Here is a 9,554-nt window from a genome sequence, read left to right on the forward strand (position 1 = left end):
GGCCAGCACCAGAGTGCGCTGCCCGTCCCCCACCAAAAGAAAATGGCCTCCTGCTCTGCTACGAGTCACGCATCAGTTCATACTATTTTGCACCAATTCAGAATCGTGTGTACTTTCCGCCAACGCTATTCCGAACTCGTTATTCGTAATGTTTACGGAGAGTGATACATAGTATCAGCGGCCAGCAGCTGAGTGCGCTGCTCGACCCCCACCAAAAAATGTGGCCTCCTGCTTTACTACGAGTCACGCGTCAGTTTATACTATTTTGCACCAATTCAGAATCGTGTGTACTTTCCGTCAATGCTATTCCGAAACCGTTATACGTAATGTTTTGGGAGAATGATACATAGTATCTGAGGCCAGCACCAGAGTGCGCTGCTCGTCCTCCACCAAGAAACGTGGCCTCCTGCTTTACTACGAGTCACGCGTCAGTTCATACTATTTTGCACCAATTCAGAATCGTGTGTACTTTCCGCCAATGCTATTCCGAAACCGTTATTCGTAATATTTTGGGAGAATGATACATAGTATCTGAGGCCAGCACCAGAGTGCGCTGCCCGTCCCCCACCAAAAAAAAATGGCCTCCTGCTCTGCTACGAGTCACGCATCAGTTCATACTATTTTGCACCAATTCAGAATCGTGTGTACTTTCCGCCAACGCTATTCCGAACTCGTTATTCGTAATGTTTACGGAGAGTGATACATAGTATCAGCGGCCAGCAGCTGAGTGCGCTGCTCGACCCCCACCAAAAAATGTGGCCTCCTGCTTTACTACGAGTCACGCGTCAGTTTATACTATTTTGCACCAATTCAGAATCGTGTGTACTTTCCGTCAATGCTATTCCGAAACCGTTATTCGTAACATTTTAGGAGTATGATACATAGTATCTGCGGGTAGCACCAGAGTGCGGTGCTCGTTCCCCACAAAAAAGTTGCCTCCTGCTTTACTACGAGTCACGCGTCAGTTTATATTATTTTGCACAAATTCAGAATCGTGTGTACTTTCCAGCAATTCTATTCCGATACCGTTATTCGTAATGTTTTGGGAGAATGATACATAGTATCTGAGGCCAGCACCAGAGTGCGCTGCTCGCCCGACACCAAAAAATGTGGCCTCCTGCTTTACCAACAGTCACGTGTCAGTTTATACTATTTTGCACCAATTCAGAATCGTGTCTACTTTCCGCCAATGCTATTCCTAAACAGTTATTCGTAATGTTTTGGGAGAATGATACATAGTATCTGCGGGAAGCACCAGAGTGCGCTGCTCGTCCCCCAAGAAAAAAAGTGGCCTCCTGCTTTACTACGAGTCACGCGTCAGTTCATACTATTTTGCACCAATTCAGAATCGTGTGTACTTTCCGCCAATGCTATTCCAAAACCGTTATTCGTAATATTTTGGGAGAATGGTACATAGTATCTGCGGCTAACAGCAGAGTGCGCTGCTCGTCCCCCACCAAAAAATATGGCCCCCTGCTTTACTATGAGTCATGCGTCCGTTTATACTATTTTGCACCAATTCAGAATCGTGTGTACTTTCCGCCAATGCTAATCCGAACTTGTTATTCGTAATGTTTACGGAGAGTGATACATAGTATCAGCGGATAGCACCAGAGTGCGCTGCTCTTCCACACCAAAAAAATGAAACCTCCTGCTTTACTACGAGTCACGCGTCAGTTTATACTATTTTGCACCAATTCAGAATCGTGTGTACTTTCCGTCAATGCTATTCCGAAACCGTTATACGTAATATTTTAGGAGTATGATACATAGTATCTGCGGGTAGCACCAAGGTGCGCTGCTCGTCCCCCACCAAAAAAGTCGCCTCCTGCTTTACTACGAGTCACGCGTCAGTTTATACTATTTTGCACAAATTCAGAATCGTGTGTACTTTCCGCCAATGCTATTAACAAACCGTTATTCATAATATTTTGGGAGAATGATACATAGTATCTGCAGGTAGCACCAGAGTGCGCTGCTCGTCCCCCATCAAAAAATGTGGCCTCCTGCTTTACTACGAGTCACGCGTCAGTTTATACTATTTTCCACCAATTTAGAATCGTGTGTACTTTTCGTCAATCGTATTCCTAAACCGTTATACGTAATATTTTGGGAGAATGTTACGTAGTATCTGCGGGTAGCACCAGAGTGCGCTGCTCTTCCACACCAAAAAAATGAAACCTCCTGCTTTACTACGAGTCACGCGTCAGTTTATACTATTTTGCACCAATTCAGAATCGTGTGTACTTTCCGCCAATGCTAATCAAAAACCGTTATTCGTAATATTTTGGGAGAATGGTACATAGTATCTGCTGGTAGCACCAGAGTGCGCTGCTCGTCCCCCACAAAAAAAGGTGCCTCCTGCTTTACTACGAGTCACGGGTCAGTTTATACTATTTTGCACCAATTCAGAATCGTGTGTACTTTCAGCCAATGCTATTAACAAACCGTTATTCATAATATTTTGGGAGAATGATACATAGTATCTGCGGGTAGCACCAGAGTGCGCTGCTCGTCCCCCATCAAAAAATGTGGCCTCCTGCTTTACTACGAGTCACGCGTCAGTTTATACTATTTTCCACCAATTTAGAATCGTGTGTACTTTTCGTCAATCGTATTCCTAAACCGTTATACGTAATATTTTGGGAGAATGTTACGTAGTATCTGCGGGTAGCACCAGAGTGCGCTGCTCTTCCACACCAAAAAAATGAAACCTCCTGCTTTACTACGAGTCACGCGTCAGTTTATACTATTTTGCACCAATTCAGAATCGTGTGTACTTTCCGCCAATGCTAATCAAAAACCGTTATTCGTAATATTTTGGGAGAATGGTACATAGTATCTGCTGGTAGCACCAGAGTGCGCTGCTCGTCCCCCACAAAAAAAGGTGCCTCCTGCTTTACTACGAGTCACGGGTCAGTTTATACTATTTTGCACCAATTCAGAATCGTGTGTACTTTCCGTCAATGCTATTCCGAAACCGTTATACGTAATATTTTAGGAGTATGATACATAGTATCTGCGGGTAGCACCAAGGTGCGCTGCTCGTCCCCCACCAAAAAAGTCGCCTCCTGCTTTACTTCGAGTCACGCGTCAGTTTATACTATTTTGCACCAATTCAGAATCGTGTGTACATTCCGCCAATGTTAATCAAAAACCGTTATTCGTAATATTTTGGGAGAATGGTACATAGTATCTGCTGGAAGCACCAGAGTGCGCTGCTCGTCCCCCATCAAAAAAGTCGCCTCCTGCTTTACTACGAGTCACGCGTCAGTTCATACTATTGTGCACCAATTCAGAATCGTGTGTACTTTCCGCCAATGCTATTCCCAAACCGTTATTCATAATATTTTGGGAGAATGATACATAGTATCTGAGGCCAGCACCAGAGTGCGCTACCCGTCACCCACCAAAAAAAAATGGCCTCCTGCTCTACTATGAGTCACGCATCAGTTCATACTATTTTGCACCAATTCAGAATCGTGTGTACTTTCCAGCAATGTTATTCCGAAACCATTATACGTAATATTTTGGGGGATTGATACATAGTATCTGTGGGTAGCACAAGAGTGCGTGCTCGTCCGCCACCAAAAATGAGGGCTCCTGCATTACTACGAGTAACGCGTCACTGTATACCATTTTGCACCAACTCACAATCGTGTGTACTTTCCGCCAATGCTATTCCGATACCGTTATTCATAATATTTTGGGAGAATGATACATAGTATCTGCGGCTAGCACCAGAGTGTGCTGCTCGTCCCCCACCAAAAAATGTGTCCTCCTGCTTTACTACGAGTCACGCATCAGTTCATACTATTTTGCACCAACTCACAATCGTGTGTACTTTCCGCCAATGCTATTCCGAAACCGTTATTCACAATATTTTGGGAGAATAATACATAGTATCTGTGGGTAGCACCAAAGTGCGCTGCTCGTCCTCCACCAAAAAACGTAGCCTTCTGCTTTACTACGAGTCACGCGACAGTTTATACTATTTTGCACCTATTCAGAATCGTGTGTACTTTCCGCCAAAGCTATTCCGAAACCGTTATTCGTAGTATTTTGGGAGAATGATACATAGTATCTGAGGGTAGCACCAGAGTGCGCTGCTCGTCCTCCACCAAAAAACGTAGCTTTCTGCTTTACTCCGAGTCACGCGACAGTTTATACTATTTTGCACCTATTCAGAATCGTGTGTACTTTCCGCCAATGCTATTCCGATACCGTTATTCGTAATATTTTGGGAGAATGGTACATAGTATCAGCGGCTAGCACCAGAGTGCGCTGCTCGTCCTCCACCAATAATGAGGCCTCCTGCTTTACTACGAGTAACGAGTCAGTTTATACTATTTTGCACCAATTCAGAATCATGTCTACTTTCCGCCAATGCTATTCCTAAACCGTTATTCGTAATGTTTTGGGAGAATGATACATAGTATCTGCGGGTAGCACCAGAGTGCGCTGCTCGTCCCCCAAGAAAAAAAGTGGCCTCCTGCTTTGCTACGAGTCACGCGTCAGTTCATACTATTTTGCACCAATTCAGAATCGTGTGTACTTTCCGCCAATGCTATTCCAAAACCGTTATTCGTAATATTTTGGGAGAATGGTATATAGTATCTGCGGCTAACAGCAGAGTGCGCTGCTCGTCCCCCACCAAAAAGAGAGGCCCAATGCTTTACTACGAGTCACGCGTCAGTTTATACTATTTTGCACCAATTCAGAATCGTGTGTACTTTCCGCCAATGCTATTCCGAACCCGTTATTCGTAATATTTTTGGAGAACGATACATAGTATCTGAGGCCAGCACCAGAGTGCGCTGCTCGTCCCCCAAGAAAAAAAGTGGCCTCCTGCTTTTCTACGAGTCACGCGTCAGTTGATACTATTTTGCACCAATTCAGAATCGTGTCTACTTTCCGCTAATGCTATTCCGAAACCGTTATTCGTAATATTTTGGGAGAATGGTACATAGTATCTGCGGCTAACAGCAGAGTGCGCTGCTCGTCCCCCACCAAAAAATATGGCCCCCTGCTTTACTATGAGTCATGCGTCCGTTTATACTATTTTGCACCAATTCAGAATCGTGTGTACTTTCCGCCAATGCTAATCCGAACTTGTTATTCGTAATGTTTACGGAGAGTGATACATAGTATCAGCGGATAGCACCAGAGTGCGCTGCTCTTCCACACCAAAAAAATGAAACCTCCTGCTTTACTACGAGTCACGCGTCAGTTTATACTATTTTGCACCAATTCAGAATCGTGTGTACTTTCCGTCAATGCTATTCCGAAACCGTTATACGTAATATTTTAGGAGTATGATACATAGTATCTGCGGGTAGCACCAAGGTGCGCTGCTCGTCCCCCACCAAAAAAGTCGCCTCCTGCTTTACTACGAGTCACGCGTCAGTTTATACTATTTTGCACCAATTCAGAATCGTGGGTACTTTCCGCCAATGCTAATCAAAAACCGTTATTCGTAATATTTTGGGAGAATGGTACATAGTATCTGCTGGTAGCACCAGAGTGCGCTGCTCGTCCCCCACAAAAAAAGGTGCCTCCTGCTTTACTACGAGTCACGCGCCAGTTTATACTATTTTGCACCAATTCAGAATCGTGTGTACTTTCAGCCAATGCTATTCCCACACCGTTATTCATAATATTTTGGGAGAATGATACATAGTATCTGCGGGTAGCACCAGAGTGCGCTGCTCGTCCCCCATCAAAAAATGTGGCCTCCTGCTTTACTACGAGTCACGCGTCAGTTTATACTATTTTCCACCAATTTAGAATCGTGTGTACTTTTCGTCAATCGTATTCCTAAACCGTTATACGTAATATTTTGGGAGAATGTTACATAGTATCTGCGGGTAGCACCAGAGTGCGGTGCTCGTTCCCCACCAAAAAAGTTGCCTCCTGCTTTACTACGAGTCACGCGTCAGTTTATATTATTTTGCACAAATTCAGAATCGTGTCTACTTTCCCCCAAAGCTATTCCGAAACCGTTATTCGTAATATTTTGGGAGAACGGTACATAGTATCTGCTGGAAGCACCAGAGTGCGCTGCTCGTCCCCCACAAAAAAGGTGCCTCCTGCTTTACTACGAGTCACGGGTCAGTTTATACTATTTTGCACCAATTCAGAATCGTGTGTACTTTCCGTCAATGCTATTACGAAACCGTTATACGTAATATTTTAGGAGTATGATACATAGTATCTGCGGGTAGCACCAAGGTGCGCTGCTCGTCCCCCACCAAAAAAGTCGCCTCCTTTTTTACTACGAGTCACGCGTCAGTTTATACTATTTTGCACCAATTCAGAATCGTGTGTACATTCCGCCAATGTTAATCAAAAACCGTTATTCGTAATATTTTGGGAGAATGGTACATAGTATCTGCTGGAAGCACCAGAGTGCGCTGCTCGTCCCCCACAAAAAAGGTGCCTCCTGCTTTACTACGAGTCACGGGCCAGTTTATACTATTTTGCACCAATTCAGAATCGTGTCTACTTTCCCCCAAAGCTATTCCGAAACCGTTATTCGTAATATTTTGGGAGAACGGTACATAGTATCTGCTGGAAGCACCAGAGTGCGCTGCTCGTCCCCCACAAAAAAGGTGCCTCCTGCTTTACTACGAGTCACGGGTCAGTTTATACTATTTTGCACCAATTCAGAATCGTGTGTACTTTCCGTCAATGCTATTCCGAAACCGTTATACGTAATATTTTAGGAGTATGATACATAGTATCTGCGGGTAGCACCAAGGTGCGCTGCTCGTCCCCCACCAAAAAAGTCGCCTCCTTTTTTACTACGAGTCACGCGTCAGTTTATACTATTTTGCACCAATTCAGAATCGTGTGTACATTCCGCCAATGTTAATCAAAAACCGTTATTCGTAATATTTTGGGAGAATGGTACATAGTATCTGCTGGAAGCACCAGAGTGCGCTGCTCGTCCCCCACAAAAAAGGTGCCTCCTGCTTTACTACGAGTCACGCGTCAGTTCATACTATTGTGCACCAATTCAGAATCGTGTGTACTTTCCGCCAATGCTATTCCGAAACCGTTATTCGTAATATTTTGGGAGAATGATACATAGTATCTGAGGCCAGCACCAGAGTGCGCTACTCGTCCCCCACCAAATAATGTGGATTCCTGCTTTACTACGAGTCACGCGTCAGTTAATACTATATTGCACCAATTCAAAATCGTGTGTACTTTTCGTCAATTGTATTCCGAAACCGTTATTCGTAATATTTTGGGAGAATGATACATAGTATCTGCGGGTAGAACCAGAGTGCGCTGCTCGTCCCCCATCAAAAAATGTGGCATCCTGCTTTACTACGAGTCACGCATCAGTTCATACTATTTTGCACCAACTCACAATCGTGTGTACTTTCTGCCAATGCTAATCAAAAACCGTTATTCGTAATATTTTGGGAGAATGGTACATAGTATCTGTTGGTAGCACCAGAGTGCGCTGCTCGTCCCCCACAAAAAAAGGTGCCTCCTGCTTTACTACGAGTCACGGGTCAGTTTATACTATTTTGCACCAATTCAGAATCGTGTGTACTTTCAGCCAATGCTATTCCCAAACCGTTATTCATAATATTTTGGGAGAATGATACATAGTATCTGCGGGTAGCACCAGAGTGCGCTGCTCGTCCCCCATCAAAAAATATGGCCTCCTGCTTAACTATGAGTCACGCACCAGTTTATACTATTTTCCACCAATTTAGAATCGTGTGTACTTTTCATCAATCGTATTCCTAAACCGTTATACGTAATATTTTGGGAGAATGATACATAGCATCTGCGGGTAGCACCAGAGTGCGCTGCTCGTCCCCCACCAAAAAAGTCGCCTCCTGCTTTACTACGAGTTACGCGTCAGTTCATACTATTTTGCACCAATTCAGAATCGTGTGAACTTTCCGCCAATGCTATTCCGAAACCGTTATTCACAATATTTTGGGACAATAATACATAGTATCTGTGGGTAGCACCAGAGTGCGCTGCTCGTCCTCCACCAAAAAACGTAGCCTTCTGCTTTACTACGAGTCACGCATCAGTTTATACTATTTTGCACCAGTTCAGAATCGTGTGTACTTTCCGCCAATGCTATTCCGAAACCGTTATTCGTAATATTTTGGGAGAATGGTACATAGTATCTGCGGCTAACAGCAGAGTGCGCTGCTCGTCCCCACCAAAAAATGAGACCCCCTGCTTTACTACGAGTCACGTGTCAGTTTATACTATTTTGCACCAATTCAGAATCGTGTGTACTTTCCGCCAATGCTATTCCGAACTCGTTATTCGTCATGTTTACGGAGAGTGATACATAGTATCAGCGGCAAGCACCTGAGTGCGCTGCTCGTCCCCCACCAAAAAATGTGGCCTCCTGCTTTACCAACAGTCACGTGTCAGTTTATACTATTTTGCACCAATTCAGAATCGTGTGTACTTTCCGTCAATACTATTCCGAAACCGTTATACGTCATATTCTGGGAGTATTATACATAGTATCTGCGGGTAGCACCAGAGTGTGCTGCTCGTCTCCCACAAAAAAAGACGAATCCTGCTTTACTACGAGTTACGCGTCAGTTTATGCTATTTTGCACCAATTCAGAATCGTGTGTACTTTCCGCCAATGCTATTCCGAAACCATTATTCGTAATATTTTGGGAGAATGATACATTGTATCTGCGGCCAGCACCAGAGTGCGCTGCTCGTCCCCCACCAAAAAACGTGGCCTCCTGATTTACAACGAGTCACAGGCAGTTTATAATAATTTGCACAAATTCAGTATCGTGTGTACTTTCCGCCAATGCTATTCCAAAACCTTTATTCGTAATATTTTGGGAGAATGATACATTGTATCTGCGGCCAGCACCAGAGTGCGCTGCTCGTCCCCCACCAAAAAACGTGGCCTCCTGCTTTACTACGAGTCACACGTAAGTTCATACTATATTGCACCAATTCAGAATCGTGTGTACTTTCTGCCAATACTATTCCCAAACCGTTATTCGTAATATTTTGGTAGAATGATACATAGTATCGGCGGGTAGCACCAGAGTGCGCTGCTCGTCCCCCACCAAATAATGTGGCATCCTGCTTTACTACGAGTCACGCGTAAGTTCATACTTTATTGCACCAATTCAGAATCGTGTGTACTTTCCGCCAATGCTATTCCGAAGCCGTTATTCATAACATTTTGGGAGAATGATACATAGTATCTGCGGCTAGCACCAGAGTGTGCTGCTCGTCCCCCACCAAAAAATGTGGCCTCCTGCTTTACTACGAGTCACGCGTCAGTTTACACCATTTTGCACCAATTTAGAATCGTGTGTACTTTCCGTCAATGGTATTCCGATTCCGTTATTCGTAATATTTTTGGAGAATGATACTTAGCATCTGCGGGTACACCGGAGTGCGCTGCTCGTCCCCCACCAAAAAACGAAGCGTCCTGCTTTACTACGAGTCACGCATCATTTTATACTATTTTGCACCAATTCAGAATCGTGTGTACTTTCCGCCTATGCTATTCCGAAACCGTTATACAT

The sequence above is a fragment of the Schistocerca gregaria genome, chromosome 8 (assembly GCF_023897955.1).
Source record: "Schistocerca gregaria isolate iqSchGreg1 chromosome 8, iqSchGreg1.2, whole genome shotgun sequence".
NCBI lineage: Eukaryota > Metazoa > Arthropoda > Insecta > Orthoptera > Acrididae > Schistocerca > Schistocerca gregaria.